Raw genomic sequence first — 17,573 nt, forward strand, 5'->3', positions numbered from 1 at the left:
TTCCTTGAGCGTGTTTCAATCGGCGCCGTTAGAATTGCTGTGTCTTGTTTCCTTCCACCCTTTCTCTTATCCTTATCCATGTTGTCTTTTTGATATAGTTAGTAGAGGGTCTTATCAATACATACGATGTGGTCTAATCTCTTTAGGTATTGTCCAAATAAGGTTTTTAAACGAAATTAACGATAACGGGAGCGGAGCTGTAACCAATTGCGTGCGCTACATATTGCAGCTAAACCGGTCCACTCACCTTGACAATCTGAGGAGGAGGCTCTGTACTCTGAAGGAGGCTCCCTCACATGGAAGGAGGAGTCCGAACTCACAGAAGGCCCGAATAGGCGCTTGGTGAGGAGGAGCCCTGACCACCCCCCGAAAACAGATCCATCACATGGACCTGAACAGCACACGGAAGTCCTACCAACAGAGACGCGCACAGTGACGTACTCTATGGCGGGGGAATTTCTGCGGTGCACACGCCCCAATATTCCAGGCCGTGGGACCAGGAAACTCCCTCCCCCCCCCCCACCCCGTAACGTGCCGAACCGCAACGTGACAGGAACCTTGAAGGACAGGGGGTGTACCCCTGACCAACAGAAAAAAGGGGGAGAGGAAAGGTTACCAGTTCACCCCTTTACGACCCCACACCCATGATACGATGTAATGACAAAAAGAGAGTATGACACAGTCATAGTCAGCTCTATGAAGCGTCTGACAGCTTCACACAGCGCATGAGCTAACCTGCTATCTGATTTTTACTAAGGAAAAAAACACAGAATAGAGAGGGCTCTTCAAGAGCCCCGGTACCAAACTTACACATGTGCTTCTGTGGCCAGTCCAACCCAGTTGTAGGTCACATGACACACACAACCCATCATCACCTACAAAAAATGGCAAAAACACTCTACAGAGGAACGCCGTTTTTCATAATGAGAGAATACATAATTCTCGATTAGTATCGGCCACAGGCCTTGCTAAGCACACACGAAAGCGACCAAACAATCTTTTCTTTTAGGAAAATAAAGTTTCTCCAGCAGTCTTAGCACAACCTCAGCAATCAAGCTAAGGGTTACATCGCATCCCTACCACACAAAGACACAATGTAGTGTAACAACATGTCTGATAGGAGGATGAAGAAGTCCCCAGGGAACCGGGGGGAAACACAATCCTCCTACTTTACCCTTAATACGGCCAGTTAAAACAGGAAAACCTGTTAATATGTGAACACACTGTTCATTGTCATTACAGGCTGAGAAAAGAATATTCTTTACTCATTTGTCACTAAGCATAGCTTTATAGGTTAGTTAACCCCCTTAGTTGTGAGTACACGGTACATATAAACACACATGATGTTTCTCAACACAACAAACCAGATCATTTTCACATCTGAAACAACAACCCGATTTGCACGGAGAAGCTAAATACCTAGTGACAAGACAATTCACACACAAACTTGCGTCGTATCCTAAATGTAGTGCAGTAACACTCGTTTTTGAAAACATCGTTATTTACAAAACATTTAGAAGGGAAAGCCAGAAGAAGTGTACAAGGTCTGGTCAGACCAGGCCTACCCGGAGCGTAGATCAACGAAGTGCAGTCTCAAGACACCGTAGAAAACACAGCCGTCCTGTGTTGTTCGATCTGGGCAGCGTCGCCGCTCCAACCCGTCGCTACGGTCCCCTTTGTTGACGCAGGCTTTGCCGTCCTGGCCCAGGGCAGGTTCGACGAACATCCTCTGTCAAAGATGACGTCGTAGTCAAGAGTGTTTAAAACATGTTATAATCAAAGCACGTTCAACAGAGTAGCATTAAGCTAACGGTCGCTACTGCCCCTGCCCGCGAGACGCCGAGCGAACGGCGCACGCGACCAGAGGGGAGCTCGCGGCGGCGCGCGAGGAGCCGGAGCTACCCCGCGCTGGGCCTTGGCCGATAGCAGCAAGCTAACGTTTCCTAGTGATCACAGCAGGCTAGCGCCGCAGCTAACAGCTGACTGGCTAACAGTAGGCCCAACATATGTAGGCCACGCAGTGATCACAGCAGGCTAACGCCGCAGCTAACAGCTGACTGGCTAACCGTAAGCTAAGCAGCTATCACCTGAACTTGTACACAATGATATAACACTCACCCAGACAGGCCGCCGTTCTGAAACCCTCCTCACTTTTTAAGAGAAAAGAGAAACAAGATGTCAACACAGCTTTACAACGGTGATTTTACCAACACCCGACGGAGCCAGCACAATACCCAAACTGGCCTGTGTAGCTGACTTGAACATAGATCTTCCGCTATCGAACATCTATGCCCATATCTCCTCGTGAAGGAATACTCTCATTTGGATATGAAAGAAGGGGCTACACGGTGACAGAAGAGATATCCACTCGTCCAGAAAACACAGGGATCACCAGTGTTAATGGTCGCGGTCCACTAGTTAAAACTATAATGGGCTTCAGACCAAGGTCTTCTGTCGCCTAAGAGGCTGAACAAAGGACCCTAGCCTGGGGCCGGTTTTCATAAACATTGTCAATTAGCCCCCATAGCACTAACAGACAAGTGGAGCCTGCCAGCAAACAGTACTCACCCAACCTGAAACCCACCGCTTCTCACAACGGCGGCGCGTCCTACAGTTCAGCTGTGCCCTGAAAGGTTTCACCCCAACCAACACAGCAAGGAACTGCAGTTGAGAGGCATGCAGCGGCGTGCTCCCAATACGAAAACCGGTGGAGGATTTTAGAATGATCATCATCTTCCAGACACTCCAGTACGAAGACAATATCGCCGTATTTTCTCGAAAATAGTGAGAGAAAATAAAGATATGATGTCAACGTATCTCCTTGTTCTTCCTTTCCTCAGAGTAAATATTTTTCTCCACGTCAAGTGGGCATATAGCAACACGTTGCTTGTGATGAAATTTGAGAAGGAGATGAGTGTGTGGCACCACCCCTGCTTATATAGGTAAGCGGATGGGGGTGTGGCCAGATGAATGCTGGCATTTAAAGGTACATTTTGAAATGTATTCAGTGTATATATGCTGAAGTGAGATATATGCAATGAGACGCAGAGCGGGAGCTAGTGTGATACAGAACCTTCTGTAGTGTGGTAGTGAAAGGGTTAACCTTCTGTAGTGTGGTAGTGAAAGGGTTAACCATTTGCCGTGTGGCAGTGAAAGGGTTAACCTTCTGTATTGTCGCAGTGAAAGGGTTAACCTTCTGTATTGTCGCAGTGAAAGGGTTAACCTTCTGTATTGTCACAGTAAAAGGGTTAACCTTCTGTATTGTCGCAGTGAAAGGGTTAACCTTCTGTAGTGTGGTAGTGAAAGGTTAACCGTCTGTAGTGTGGTAGTGAAAGGTTAACCTTCTGTAGTGTGGTAGTGAAAGGGTTAACCTTCTGTAGTGTGGTAGTGAAAGGGTTAACCATTTGCTGTGTGGCAGTGAAAGGGTTAACGTAAGGTTATGTATATAACCCAGTTCTATTAATTATGGTGACGCTCAGCATCAGTTGCATAAATCTCGCTTCAGTGGATATGCACTGAATAAATTTCAAAATGTACCTTTACATACCAACATCCGTCTGACCACACCCCCATTTGCTGCCTACATAAGCAGGGGTGGGGCCACACACTCATCTCCTTCCCAAATAATTTCACCACAATGAAAGATCAAGGGCCGCAGCGGCGTCCTGATGCTGAGCGTCACCATAATTCATAGAACTTGGTTATATACATAACCTTACGTTCTATTTCATTATGGCTCCGCTCAGCATCAGTTGCATAACAGGAGCTGAGCGGGAGCCAAAGCTCGACAAATGTACCCCGCTGAGGCCCCCCACAACCATCAGACCGGGGAGGACCGAGCCCCCCGACCCTCCCTAATGGAGGATACCCTCCCTATTGGAGGCTTACGGGAGGGAGACGGATCCGACCGTGCGAAGAGGAACTCAAGCAACTCAACGCACAGGGTGAGCAGACCGTGGCTTGACCCCACGACTATGCACACGCACAACCCGCATGCCACCAGGGAACGAACGGAAAGAACAACCCTCGTTACTGCCCCCAAAATCACGGGGTCAAGAGCAAACCCAACCCCGTGGCAAGGCTGTAGCAGCGGAGCGCGAAGGAAGACCCAGACCCACTGAAGGGACTGGATCCCCTGGAAAAGGGGGCCCGGAGAGGTCAATGACACCAGGCATCAAGACCCCAACAGGCGGTCACTTAGTGACACCGCTCCCCACATCGCCAGCGTATTCGGATAGGGCCCCTCCAAGAGCGGGCCCTTTTCCCCCAATAGTACACCGCTTGGCACACTGACCCTGCAGAACAGGCAGTCAGCATGGCCGTAAGCACTCAAAAAAGTCCAACCAACGGAAGCAGGCAGCGCACCGGGGAAACCAGGCAGCAGGCTGTAACCTGAGCCTGGAACACTGCGGACGAGACAGGCGTCAAAGGAGTCAACTGAAAACAGCCCCCCCGGCGGAAGGGGCGTATGCTGGCATTGTTGAGCACCATGACAAAGCCTCCATTAAAAAAAAAACACCCAGAGGGGTCGAGGCAGAGAAGGCTGACACGAGTGGCAGACGTCATGAACGTGCAGGGGCACACTCAACCGGGTAACCCGGGAGTTGACTCTGCTCCAACACACCAGGGAATCCAACGCGGCTCGGGAAGCACACAGGGTTACCAGAGGAGGTCCAAAAGACCACCCCAACAGCCCCCTCTTCGCCACGCGTGAGAGAGGAGCGAAAATAATGGAGAACCAGCCCTAAGCTCACTGCACTTGGTATTCCCAGGCGGTCTCCCAACCAAGTACTAACCAGGACCGAACCTGCTTAGCTTCCGAGATCGGACGAGATCGGGCGTGTACAGGTTGGTATGGCCGTAAGCCATTACGATAGTGCAGAGTACAACATGTACCCAACAAAGGGTCTCCATAACGCCTAACCCTGTGACACCCGGGCCGACCCGGCATTTTTCCCCCTGAAAAAAGTCCCTCAGGGTACCAGAACAGCAGATCTGCATCCCCGGCGGACAACAGGGTAACTGACCTGGACCAGCGCGACCAGACCAGTCCTGTGCCCTAACCACGCCGACATGCCCACTCCAGAAGAGGGGGTAGGTATGCGTGTCGATCTAAAACATGAAAAGAGGGCGCCACCCAGACGGTCCCATTTGTACCGCGCTCAGTGGCCCACCCCAAGGGCGTGAGACCCCTCTACCTATGTTCTGATCTATTCCGTTAACATCCCCCAGATATGAACAAGAATTCATCGAGACAACCTAGTAAACTGGTGCTCGGAAGAGACAAAACTCCATCCCAGTTGCCCTATAAAAACGCTGTTTTAATAACGAGCAACCAAGGCGCACTTAGCCCCTGCGTGATTCTTAACAGAAACACCCCGAGCCAGCACTAGTATGTACGCGTCGAGACCCAAACACATCAATGGATAGTCTAGCAAGACACCAAACATTGTTCCTCCAAGTCGCCTGGGAGAACGACACGGAGCCGTCGTGCTTCATGTTCCTTCCTCTTTTTATTTAAAAAAGAAAGAAACACAGACTGACATGAATCCCACGTGACGCAGCTGAGGGTAATTTTTTTTTACATTTTTACATCCCACCACCCTCGCCACAGGGAGGAGACGGAAATCCCCAGAGAGACTTCCCACGCGAGCTGTATAGATTGAAAAGAATATATTGCAACATTGAGCTATTCTTGGGTTAGGGCTCTCCGAGGAGGAGGCACTGAACCAATACACACTCAATAATCGAATTGAATCGAATACACACACAATAGAGCAGAACTCCTTTTTGAAGTTCTACTCACCTTGATAATCTGAGGAGGAGGCTCTGAAACTCTGAGGAGGCTCCCTCACAGGGAAGGAGAGTCCGAACTCACAGAAGGCACTTCTCCCCGAGGAGGAGCTTTGTGAGGAGGAGCTCTGACAACTCCCTGAAACAGATCCATAACATGGACCTGAACAACCCACGGAAGTCTTACCAACAGAGACGCACTCAGTGACGTACTCTATGGCGGGGGAATTTCCGCGGTGCACACGCCCAATTTTCCAGGGCGTGGGACCAGGAAACTCCCCCCCCCCCCCCCCCCCCCCCTCTTACCCTGTAACGTGCCGAACAGCAACGTGACAGGAACCTTGAAGGACAGGAGGTTTTAACCCCTGACCAATCAGAAAAGGGGAGGAAAGGATTACCAGTTCACCCCTTTACGACCCCACACCCATGATACGATGTAATGACAAGTATAGCATGACACAGTCATAGCCTGCTACATGAAGCATCGAACAGCCTCACATAGCTCATGTGCTAACCTGCTATCTGATTTTTACTAAGGAAAAAACACAGAACAGAGAGGGCCCCCTTTAAGAGCCCCGGTACCAGACTTACACATGTGCTTCTGTGGGCCAAACCTAACCCAGTTGTAGATCACAAGACACACACAACCCTTCATCACAACAAAAAATGGCAAAGTACACTCCTGCTACAGAGGAACGCCGTTTTTCATAACGAGAGAATACAGAATCCTTGATTATGTATTGGCCACAGGCCTTGCTAAGCACACATGATAAGTGACCAAACAATCTTTTCTTTAGGAAAAAATAGTTTCTCAAGCGGAAAGCACAACCCCAGCAATTAAGCTAAGGGTTACATCATATCCCCACAAACACAGTGACACAATATATTGTAACCAATATGTCTGAGAGGAGGGGGGGGAAGCCCCAGGGAAACCGGGGGGACACCCCTCTTATCTTACCCTTGATACGACCAAGGCGAACAGGCACCTCTGTTAACACTTTCTATGCCGGGAAACGTCTTTAGACGTCATTCCCGGCCATGCTCAAGTTGCCGGAGGACGCTTTACGTCGTCCTTATATCAATATTTCAAAAATCTGCGATCGGATTCATATGTCCCCTCCGCTGGCCTGAGATCCACCAGCAGGACCCACTGAGCTCTCTGGCGGTTCAGGAGCGCCATCTGGTGGCCGATCGGCGCAATCGCTTAACAGGATGTGCCATAGAGGTTGTGCTAGACGTCCGTAGTACTTCCGGGCACTCGCTATAGGTCCCGGGACTCTGGCTTGTCACGCTACACAGTGATCGATTGCCAATAACTCGATAAACAACATGATTTGGACGTATATACCATTATACAAGCTGGAGATGGACCGGGTAAATTTACATCCCATAATGATAAGACTTCTACTCTACGATGATCGCCCAACGGCGCGCGGAGACTGGGGTGAGTTTCAGCGTGTAACGTTACCGTCTTCGATACTAACTGCTATTATCAACATTTGACCCACATTAGATGATTGGTATAACGCTGCCCACGGAATTATAAACGCCCCCTAGCCCATCCGGTCAACATCAGATGACGTGTAGTAACTTCTAGAAGTACGTCTAGTTGGAATTTTTTATATCGCGCTGATTGCCATAAAACTGTATTGCATCATCAATATAATGCATTTGGGGCTATAGATCACGTTCTGGAGAAAGCTGCAGAAAGAGATGAAAACATACTTATACATTAGACCATACTTTACTATGAATATGTGAATGAAAAAGTTTAACGTTGCTACACAATGAACAATACATATAGGACTTTGAATGGGCCCTAATAATGGCAATGTAGCAATAGAATTTAAAAAGTTATAGCCATGCAAAGAAGGGGTACTTCTCCATAGACAAATGGAGCCGGCAACCTATGAATTTAACCCAAGGCAACCAAAGTGTTAATGTGTGAACATACTGTTCATTGTCATCACAGGCTGAGAAAAAGATTCATTCCTCAATCACATGTCACTAAGCATAGCTTTACAGGTTTAATTAACCCTCTTAGTTGTGAGTTCACCCACGGTACAAGTACAACGTTACATGAACACACATGTTCTCATCACAACCAAACCAGTTCATTTTTACACACGTAAAAAACAACGCCGATTCACTACAGAGAGAAGCTATACCAGTGACAAGACAATTCACACACAACACGCGTCGTATCCTAAATGTATTGCAGCAACACATGTTTTGGAAACATCGTTATTACAAAACATTTAGAAGGGAAGAAAAGAAGAAGTGTTTAAGGTCCGGTCGGGACTCCTACCTTCACCCAGAACGCAGGCCGAAAGAACTGCAACACAGGTTAACGGGACACCGAGTTGAACCCAGCACCTCCTGCGCCGGTGACGAGGGTATGTCCGCAACGCCACCCAGCCACCGTTCTCCATGTTGACGAAGTCCTCGCTGGCACTGGCAACCGGGTGTAGGGTCGACTAACATCCTCTGTCAAAGATGACGTCGTAGTCAGAGTGTTTTAAGGCATGTTATAGTCACAGTATTGTTTCAACAGTGTAGCATTAAGCTAACAGCCGTCCGACTGATAGCAACAAGCTAACGTTTACTAGCCTGGTAAACTGCATAGTATTGTGTATTGTATATTATATGGTAACTCAGAACATTGTACATATGTCTATACGGAACACTGTGACCTCATTTTCTTCTTCTAAATTCATGCTATATTATGTTATTATGTTATTTGATACTATCTTGTCTAGCACAGTCTCTGGAGCGTAACAGTAAGAAGCATTTTGTATGAAAGTATTCTGTACTTCTGTATGACAACTATTAAAGAACTTGAACACAGCGAGCTAGCGCCGCAGCTAACAGCTGACTGGCTAACACAGTAGGCCACAAACTAGCACGCCAGCTAAGCAGCTATCACCTGAACAACGACATAACAAGCCACACTTCAGACAGACCGCTGTCCAAGTCCCTCCCCATCCTAAGAGGGAAAAGAAAAAGAATGTCAAACACAGTTTTCAACGGTGATCCAGACATACAGCGGGGCCAGCACAATTCCCATTTCGGGCTGCAGCCGACTTTGAGCATGGAACTCCCGATAAAGAAGATCCTATGCCCACATTTCCTCGTTAGGGTGTACTTTCACTTTTATGTGAAAGATGGGGCCTGCACGGGACAGAGAAGTATCCGCTCGTCCAGAGAATCCTGGGTTCACCACTAGTGATGGCCACTAGTTGACCATCATGGGCTCCAGACCAAGATCCTCCGCCGTCGCATAAGAGGCCGAACAGAGGACCCTAATCTGGGGCCGGCTTTTGTAAAAATGGTCAGCTAGCCCCCATAGCACTAACAGACAACTGGCGCTCGCAAGCAAAACATTACTCACCCAGGCTCGAAAACAACCAGTCCCTCACAACAGACGGTGCCTTCCACAGTCCAGCTGCATGGCCGGAGGGCCAAACCCATCCAGCCGCAGCAAAGGAGGACTGCAGTTGGGGAGTATATCAGTGACGCGAGCCCCTAATACCAAAAAACCGGTGGAGATTTAGAATGATCATCATCTTCCAGACACTCCAGTGATGAAGACAATATCGCCGTATTTTCTCGAAAATAGTGAGAGAGAAAATAAAGATATAATGTCAACGTATCTCCTTGTTCTTCTGTTTTCCTTTCTCCAGCTAATACTTTCTTCCTCGCCAAGTGATTGGTATACAGGCACTATATTGTGGATGAATTTTGAGAAGGAGATGAGTGTGGCCCCACCCCTGCTTATGTAGGCAGCAGATGGGGTGTGGTCAGACGGATGTTGGTATGTAAAGTTACATTTTGAAATGTATTCAGTGCATATCCACTGAAGCGAGATTTATGCAACTGATGCTGAGCGGAGCCATAATGAAATAGAACCTTCTGTAGTATTGTCGCAGTGAAAGGGTTAACCTTCGTATTGTCGCAGTGAAAGGGTTAACCTTCTGTATTATCGCAGTGAAAGGGTTAACCTTCTGTATTGTCGCAGTGAAAGGGTTAACCTTCTGTATTGTCGCAGTGAAAGGGTTAACCTTCTGTATCATCACAGTGAAAGGGTTAAGCCGAGTCAGATGCTACGGAGCCGACACATGAATCCTCTCCATCCAGTCACCTTCTGATTGTATCTTGCCCCCCCCCCCCCCCCCCCCCCCCTGTAGCGTTGCCATAGCTACAAGCGCGTGGTGACGCCCAGGCGCGCGGGCACGGCGGTGGTGGTGTGCTGGCTGGTGGCCCTGGCGGTGGGCCTCACGCCAGTCACGGAAGGTTAACCCTTTACTATCACACTACCGACGGTTACCTGTCGGTAGTGTGATAGTAAAGGGTTAACCTTCTGTAGTGTGGCAGTGAAAGGGTTAAATTAGATTTAGATTATTGGATGATTAGATTATATATTGTAACTAGTGCTGTCAATAGATTTAAAAAAATTCACTAATTAATCTCACAATTTTCTGTAATTAATCTAGATTAATCAAGATAAAAAATCGCATTTTTCTACTATAAGACCGAAGATTGTAACAGATATTTAATTGAGTAAAATCATGGAATTAATGTAAAATCAACACAAATAAAGTATATTTAGATTCAAAGACTATTTTAATAGCTTTCTTTGAATACAGTTTCTCTCCTGTGAAATACAAATGTTCAAGAAAAGCATCAACATTGACTCAGCTTTAAAGACCTCTTTCTTATATCCGCGGCGCTAACAGAAATAAAAACAACCCATATATGTTAAAGTGCAGATTGGCTTAGAGGATGATAATGTCTTGTATGAACTACCAGTAACATAAATCATAATAACAACAAAAATGTGTTCCATCTTCATGTCAGATGATTTTCAAAAAGAATCTAGATAAAAAAAATGTAACGCTTTAAATAATTTAAATTAATCTCCAAAGTTAAAGCATTAACTTTGACAGCCCTAATTGTAACTATTTATTATAGGTCAAATATAACTGAGAGGGCATACATACCCTCATCTCACACCTCGTTGCCCATTATGCACATGTCCAGAGTTAATTATATTGATTTGTTATATTGTTTACACTGCTTTTTTATTCTATTTAATTTTTTACTTCTCCACTGTACTATAATTATGTCACGTGTACCATGTCTTACTACCTGTACCCCCCCCCCCTCCCCATGCTGCTTTAATGCCTGAATTTCCCCAAGGGGATCAATAAAGGAATATCTTATCTGATCTTACATTTAGGCCTTTAGCGGAACGCTCTTATCCAAAGCCCACTTACAGGTTCTGTAGTCAGCAGGAAGGGTACAACTCTTCTCAAAAATCAAACGGTGTTGAAAACAGTGTTGAAACGTATTATTCACTGGCTGTGAGATGTGAGCTGACGTGTCGCCACGTGTGCCGTGGTCTTTTGGTCTGAAACTAAATAGTGGAGAACGATTTCCTGAACACGGTCATTTGTGTGGGAAATGGTTTCAGTGGAGCCGTCTGTCAAGATCAGTTGAAGAGTTCTTGATTTGTCTCGAGGAAAACAATTAGACTAAAGTCATAGTATCGACCAGACTCGGTTTAACCACTAAATCTAGACTGAAAATCATTGCTTAGTGTTTCTCACACATGCAGCTCGTTTGTTTGGTTCAGCGGATACAATTATACAATTGTTGTTCCTTGGATTGTCTGTGGTTCACATGGTTCACAATTCCAGACTGCGACTAGAAAACCTGATGCATCTAATTAGAAGACGCTTTAGTTCGCTAGGTCTATTATCACAACGACACGCTGGTCTTCATGTGTTCACTAGGCCTATTATCACAACGCTGGTCTTCATGTGTTCACTAGGCCTATTATCACAACGACACGCTGGTCTTCATGTGTTCACTAGGCCTATTATCACAACGACACGCTGGTCTTCATGTGTTCACTAGGTCTATTATCACAACGCTGGTCTTCATGTGTTCACTAGGTCTATTATCACAACGACACGCTGGTCTTCATGTGTTCACTAGGTCTATTATCACAACGCTGGTCTTCATGTGTTCACTAGGTCTATTATCACAACGACACGCTGGTCTTCATGTGTTCACTAGGCCTATTATCACAACGACACGCTGGTCTTCATGTGTTCACTAGGTCTATTATCACAACGCTGGTGAAGTGTCTTATCTTCATTCATGTATCTCTGTCTAAGTTCATTGATCGTATAGTGTTCTATATCACCCTTTCCTCTGCAGTGGGTTAGGTATTTTCTCAGATGTTCGGTTCAAGTAAGAGGAAACTGACGATATGGTCAAAATCAACGGGCGGCGGTTGTTTATTAATAAAACAGCTTTAGGAATTAAAACAGTACATCGTCTCTTTAGTTCAATCTAATTGTCTCTCGGTGCTGTCCGCTGTCTCAGGTTGTCCATGGCCAACACGCGGCTTCTCTTTGTGGTGGTTGCCAAGGCAACCTTGGGTCTCCGTCAGTCTCAGCGCTCAAGCAAGGAGCGCTTGATTTCATCTCTCTCCGTGGCAGGATCTCCTGCTGCGAAGCGATCTTCTGTCATTGGGTGTCAGTGGCTCTGAGTCTCCGGCTCGGCTCTCAAGCTCCGGTTGGTGATCCTCTCTCCGTCGGTGGAGGTTCAGCGCTCAAGCACGTGTGTGTGGCGTGTCTCTCCAGGTTCCTTCTCTCAGCCGGTGTGTCAGCGCTTCTCCTGATGCGAAGCGATTTCGTCTGTCATCGGGTCTCAGTCCCTCTGTGTCACGGCTTGGCTCTGCAGGGATCCTTCTCCGTCTCCTCTGAGTGTCACCGGGTGTGTGTCTCTCTGTCCGTCGCCATCCGCCCTTTTTATCAGGGGGAGAGAGAGAGAGAGAGGGGGAGGGGGAGACAGAGAGCGAGAGGGGGGGGGGAGACCCTGCCTGCCTGTTCACGTCCATACGCTTTTCTTATTTTGGTCCACATTCCAGCAGAAACCTGTCTGTTGGTGTCCTGTGTCCACATGTTACACAATTTCTTCTGCTGACACAACCGTTTTCATAGTCTATGGGGAGACAGACTGGCTCTTGATCCCTAGATAATACAACATGAGCTATTTCCATCTACAAACTCTTTACCATTCTGTAATTGCATTTTTAGAATACTAAGATAATTCTTTATTTTCTAGCCAGTGACTCACTGTCTTGTCTTCAGTTGGATCCACTTTTTACTTTATTTGATTGCTTACTGTTTGTTTTTCCTATTCTAAGTACGCTGTAATCTAGGTTTTAGCTCTATTTTGATCACTTATTATTTTGTTCAGTATTAACATTAATTTACAAACAATGTCTTTCCTTTCTTTACATATGTTTTGCAATGTTTTCTAAAGCCATCTAACTAATCTCTCTGACAAAGCCATTCGTTTTCTTTATATCCTTAAGGTCTAAAAACCATCTAGTCTACCTATTAGAGTGGCATTCTACTGTGTAAGGGGCGATTTCCAAATAGCCTGTGTCACCTTTCTGACCTCTGGGTTAGTCAGCAGCTGCCGTGTTGTAACCTGAAATTCTTTCCTTGTCTCATACCACTTACTTTAAACAACCTCGCTTCCTGCCAGCTGGCCGGGTGAGGGGCCATTGTCTCTCAACCTCTTTAGCCTAGGCTAGGGTCTCAGAAATAACTTCACATGGTGTTCAAATCACCCTGTCTTTCAAATCAACTTCTCTGTTTTATCATTTGGTACATTTTTAGTTGCTTCTGTTCATGTTTTCATTTAGAAATATACGACAATCCACCCTTAGGGGGTTTAATAACCTCCTATACAACATCAATATTCTAAATTAAAACATGTTAAAAATCATATCCATAATTTTTGCTAATATTTTTCAAAATTTCAAAAAAATCCAAAATTGACCCAAATCAAACTACAAAACCCTTTCCATCTGTACAGTTACAAAATCATCATTTCACCTACCTTTTCCTCCTTTCACAGTTATACACATTTATCAGTTATTATTATGACATCCAGTCTAGGTCCGTCTCTCTATGCAAAGAGATGATCGTACCATTCTCAGCTTCTTTTCGTTTAAGACTATATTTATCCATGTACTTAGCTTAAATGTCTATTTTGTGTAATGGACTCTGCAAGAAAAGATTAATACATCACACCACTAAAAGATTAACTCTCTAAACATTTGAGGGAAATTCAAACAAGCAACATAAATCATTTTTACTCCTTAAAAAGACCACTGAGGCCTAAATTATCCTTTGCTTTCATCCCTGTCAGTTATCCCTGTTTAAACCTCCTAAGGCCTTTACTGCTAACTCGTTTTTGACCGTTTTCTTCTTGTTGTATCTTGTGCTAATCACCGCCTCTCCTTCGTTGTATGCAGGTCTCTGGTACTGCTCCGATTTTCCACAGAAGGAATCGATTTTCCCTCTGTCCTTTTTGCATTTTGGATTATTATTTACAAAACACACAATAGATTGGAAACAGTTATTTTCGCAGATACATTCTCTACTGTTCTGCATTTTGACAATACATTTTTCTCCAATTCATTATCTATGTATTTCACAGCTTCTTACGTTAGCATTCAATCAAATCATCTTTGTCTCATTTCTTTTTGTGCTGTACTGTTTTACTAGATCAAATATCTTAAGATCAACACAACTACCTCCACCCTTGACAGTGGAATAACCCTTATTTCACTTTCAAATACCTCGTTTCCCGACAGCTCCTCGGTCCGGACAGTCAGCTCTAGACGAGGCCAATCACCAACAGAACCTATGTGCATGGTCAACAAACCACAGTCCCTTTAAACACACATCACACAGTCTCTGCCAGCTTTCAACAAGCCGGTGCAGAGTCTACCATAAGTCAATCATCAAATTCACATGTCTGCACTCTACATGAACACTGTCTGGCCAATTTGCGACCAACAACCTACAGAGCTTTCCTATAGACAGAGAAATATGTTTCCCCAACACTTATCATAACCCAAAAAGTGACACAACCGCCCAGATTCTACATCTGGACTCTTAATGAGCGGAAAACAAACCACGAACCAGCTCCCGTCCATTCTCAGTTTCCAGCTCATTATATCAGACTTCCTACCAGTCCCGCTGTGTCACCACCACCTGTTATCCCTGACCGGCGAGAGAACTCCCCCAGCCAGCCAGTTCCTAAAAAAAAAATATAGTCAACCAAAAACAAAGAAAATTAAAAAAAAACTAAAAAAAAAAAAAAAAACTGTGAGTGCCTACATGCTACACACCCATCAAACAGAATTAAACTATCATCCAGAGGCATAAATACCCCCGCAAAACTAAGACAGCAAAATTAGAAATCCAAAAAGAAATAAAATAAGTAATGAAATAATAATATTGTTGTTGTTCTTTTTTTTTTTTTTTTTTTTTAATTCCTTATTTCAACTTTGACCACCTTTTGATCAAGTATTGTAATCACTACTATAAATAGTCCTTTGTTTCTAACTCTGTCTAATATTATATGTTCCATTGTTCCTGTCTAAAACCAACTGTTCAACCCTTCTCTGACACCGTCTGGTTCAGAGTTCACATGACCACAAGAGCCATTGCGGTGACCATTTTTCTCTCTCTCTCCAATCTGTGCAGCCGGGCCAGGCTGCACAGGTGGGAGATACCAAAAATCGTCCACCATACCATTCTCCCTTACGTTTTCCTCACTGCCACAGCAAGAGTTGATCAGACACACTGTAGCAAAAAGGAAAACCCATGATTTGTCTATTAATTAACTGTTAGTACGATTGGCTCATGCATCTGTCAGTCATTTCACCTCTCCCTGTTAGTTGCACATCCATCTTAGTCGCTTCCACTCATAATCTAATGTACCAACGCTTCTATATATTTTTTATTCTATTTTTATTCCAATCAGTCCTTCTTCCCATTTTAACTTATTAATAACTCTATTTTCCCGAGCACTATTAGCTCCGCTTGTGCATTCCTGCCTCGTTCTTAATTAACCTATGACCTATGCAGACACCCCCTCTGACAATGTCCCAACTCTCCACATTCCCAGCAACCCTGTTTGGACTCTTGCTTCTTTCTGGACGTTCGCTGAGGCCTCCACCCTTTGTAACATGACCGAGCGAAATGGCCAACCTCCCCACAACCCCAGCACACAGCCGACGCCGGCCATCCCAGGGGTTCCAGTTCACCCAGTTTACCACGACTCCCACAGTCTCTCGGCTGGCCTCCCACCGTCCTCTCCAGGTCCACCCCTCTCCTGTCCTCTGGTCGCATGTCCTGTTGCCTGGAGGAGAGAGGGGCATACCTGTCCTTTTCTGCTGCCTCTCCTCGGGCCTTCTCTTGTTGGGAGGGGCCTGGAAACTCACCCCTCCTGCGGTCCTGTTCACCCTGTCGCGGCCCAGCTCCCTGTCCGGGCAACGGAGCACAGGGCACTCTTTGATCACAGCGGCCTAGGTCAGACGCCCGAAGCATGATCTCAACAGCTGTCGCTTCTAGTAGCACAGTCTTTCTCGCCAGTTCTCGTCCCAGTCTCTGAGTCTCGTGTGCGGCTTGACCGATCTCCAGCTGTGTCTTCATCAGATCTCGATGAACTGCCTCGTGTTGTTCGAACGCCGTCACAAACGCTCTCTGTTGTCTATAGTATGCTGCCTCTTCCCCCATCTCAGCACGGGCGGTTTGACGTCCCATCGTTGGGCTCCGCCTCTCATCTTGGCTTTGGTGCTGAGGGCAGGGTAGACATGGGAAACGGGTCTGTAGAAACTGTTCGTGTATTCCATACCTGCTGTCGGTCTCAGTTCCAGCCATCCGGCCAGAGTGGACTTCGTGGGACTGCTGTAACCTCAGTCTCTTTTTCTGCCCCTTGGTTAAACCGCAGTCGCCTGCAATGGACACTCCAGCTTGAATAGTCAACATTTCAAGTCCTTCTGTCGTACTGGTCACATGAGAGAAGTCCATATTCAAATCAATCAGATCATTATCACTGGTAAAGTCTATCTGGGAAATGTCTGCAGAGGCTCTCGGCCTACTCCCCCCAATGGCCCGATCACTAAGGCCCTCTTCCATATTGTCGTTGTTGTTATTCTATTGTTATTGCATCTAACGCTTCAGTTGTTCCTATCAAATGTCCCACTAAAGTGAACTTCCTATGTTACTGTCATTCATTCCACTTTCAACACACTCTTGTAATCACCGTTTGAAAAAACAAGTTTCTCTGTCTTCCACTACTTCTACTTATTTGAGTTAAAACACTCACACTGTCAAATTTTTACTGTGCAGACAAGGATTGATAACTGGCTTATCATTCATACTTATACCAAGGCGCATTAAAGCCGTTTTCCCTAGATGGTTATGGAAGTCGTTAGAGCACCTGTCCGGCCGAGCATCTGTATAGAAAGAAAGCAGAAATATCCAAACTTAATACAGTGGCATTTCCCTTATTATTTCCACTCTTCGTTATGCATTGGAAATGTCGGGCAACACTATACTAATATATTTAAAGAGACACAGTGTGATTTGCTTGAAAAAATAACGATACAGCTTATCTTGTTTTTTGTCCGTTCCTTCAACAGGAACACTGGAGGTTTTCCAATCCCCTGTGTGCTCTCTCCACCTGATTTCCTGGGAAATATAATCATTAATCCCCTTCCTATCCATTGTCTAATAATCCTTACACACAACCATACCCCCCACAACACTTAATAAAAATTAATCAGTGTTGCTACTGCTACCAACCACCTAATCAGGGAAAACAATAAACTTTTAGCAACTTAGATCACTAAAACCCTGACCGACACATAGTACAGCTGGCCACGTTAATAATTTCAT

The sequence above is a fragment of the Notolepis coatsorum genome (genome assembly GCF_963971535.1).
Source record: "Notolepis coatsorum genome assembly, chromosome: 14".
Classification (NCBI taxonomy): domain Eukaryota; kingdom Metazoa; phylum Chordata; class Actinopteri; order Aulopiformes; family Paralepididae; genus Notolepis; species Notolepis coatsorum.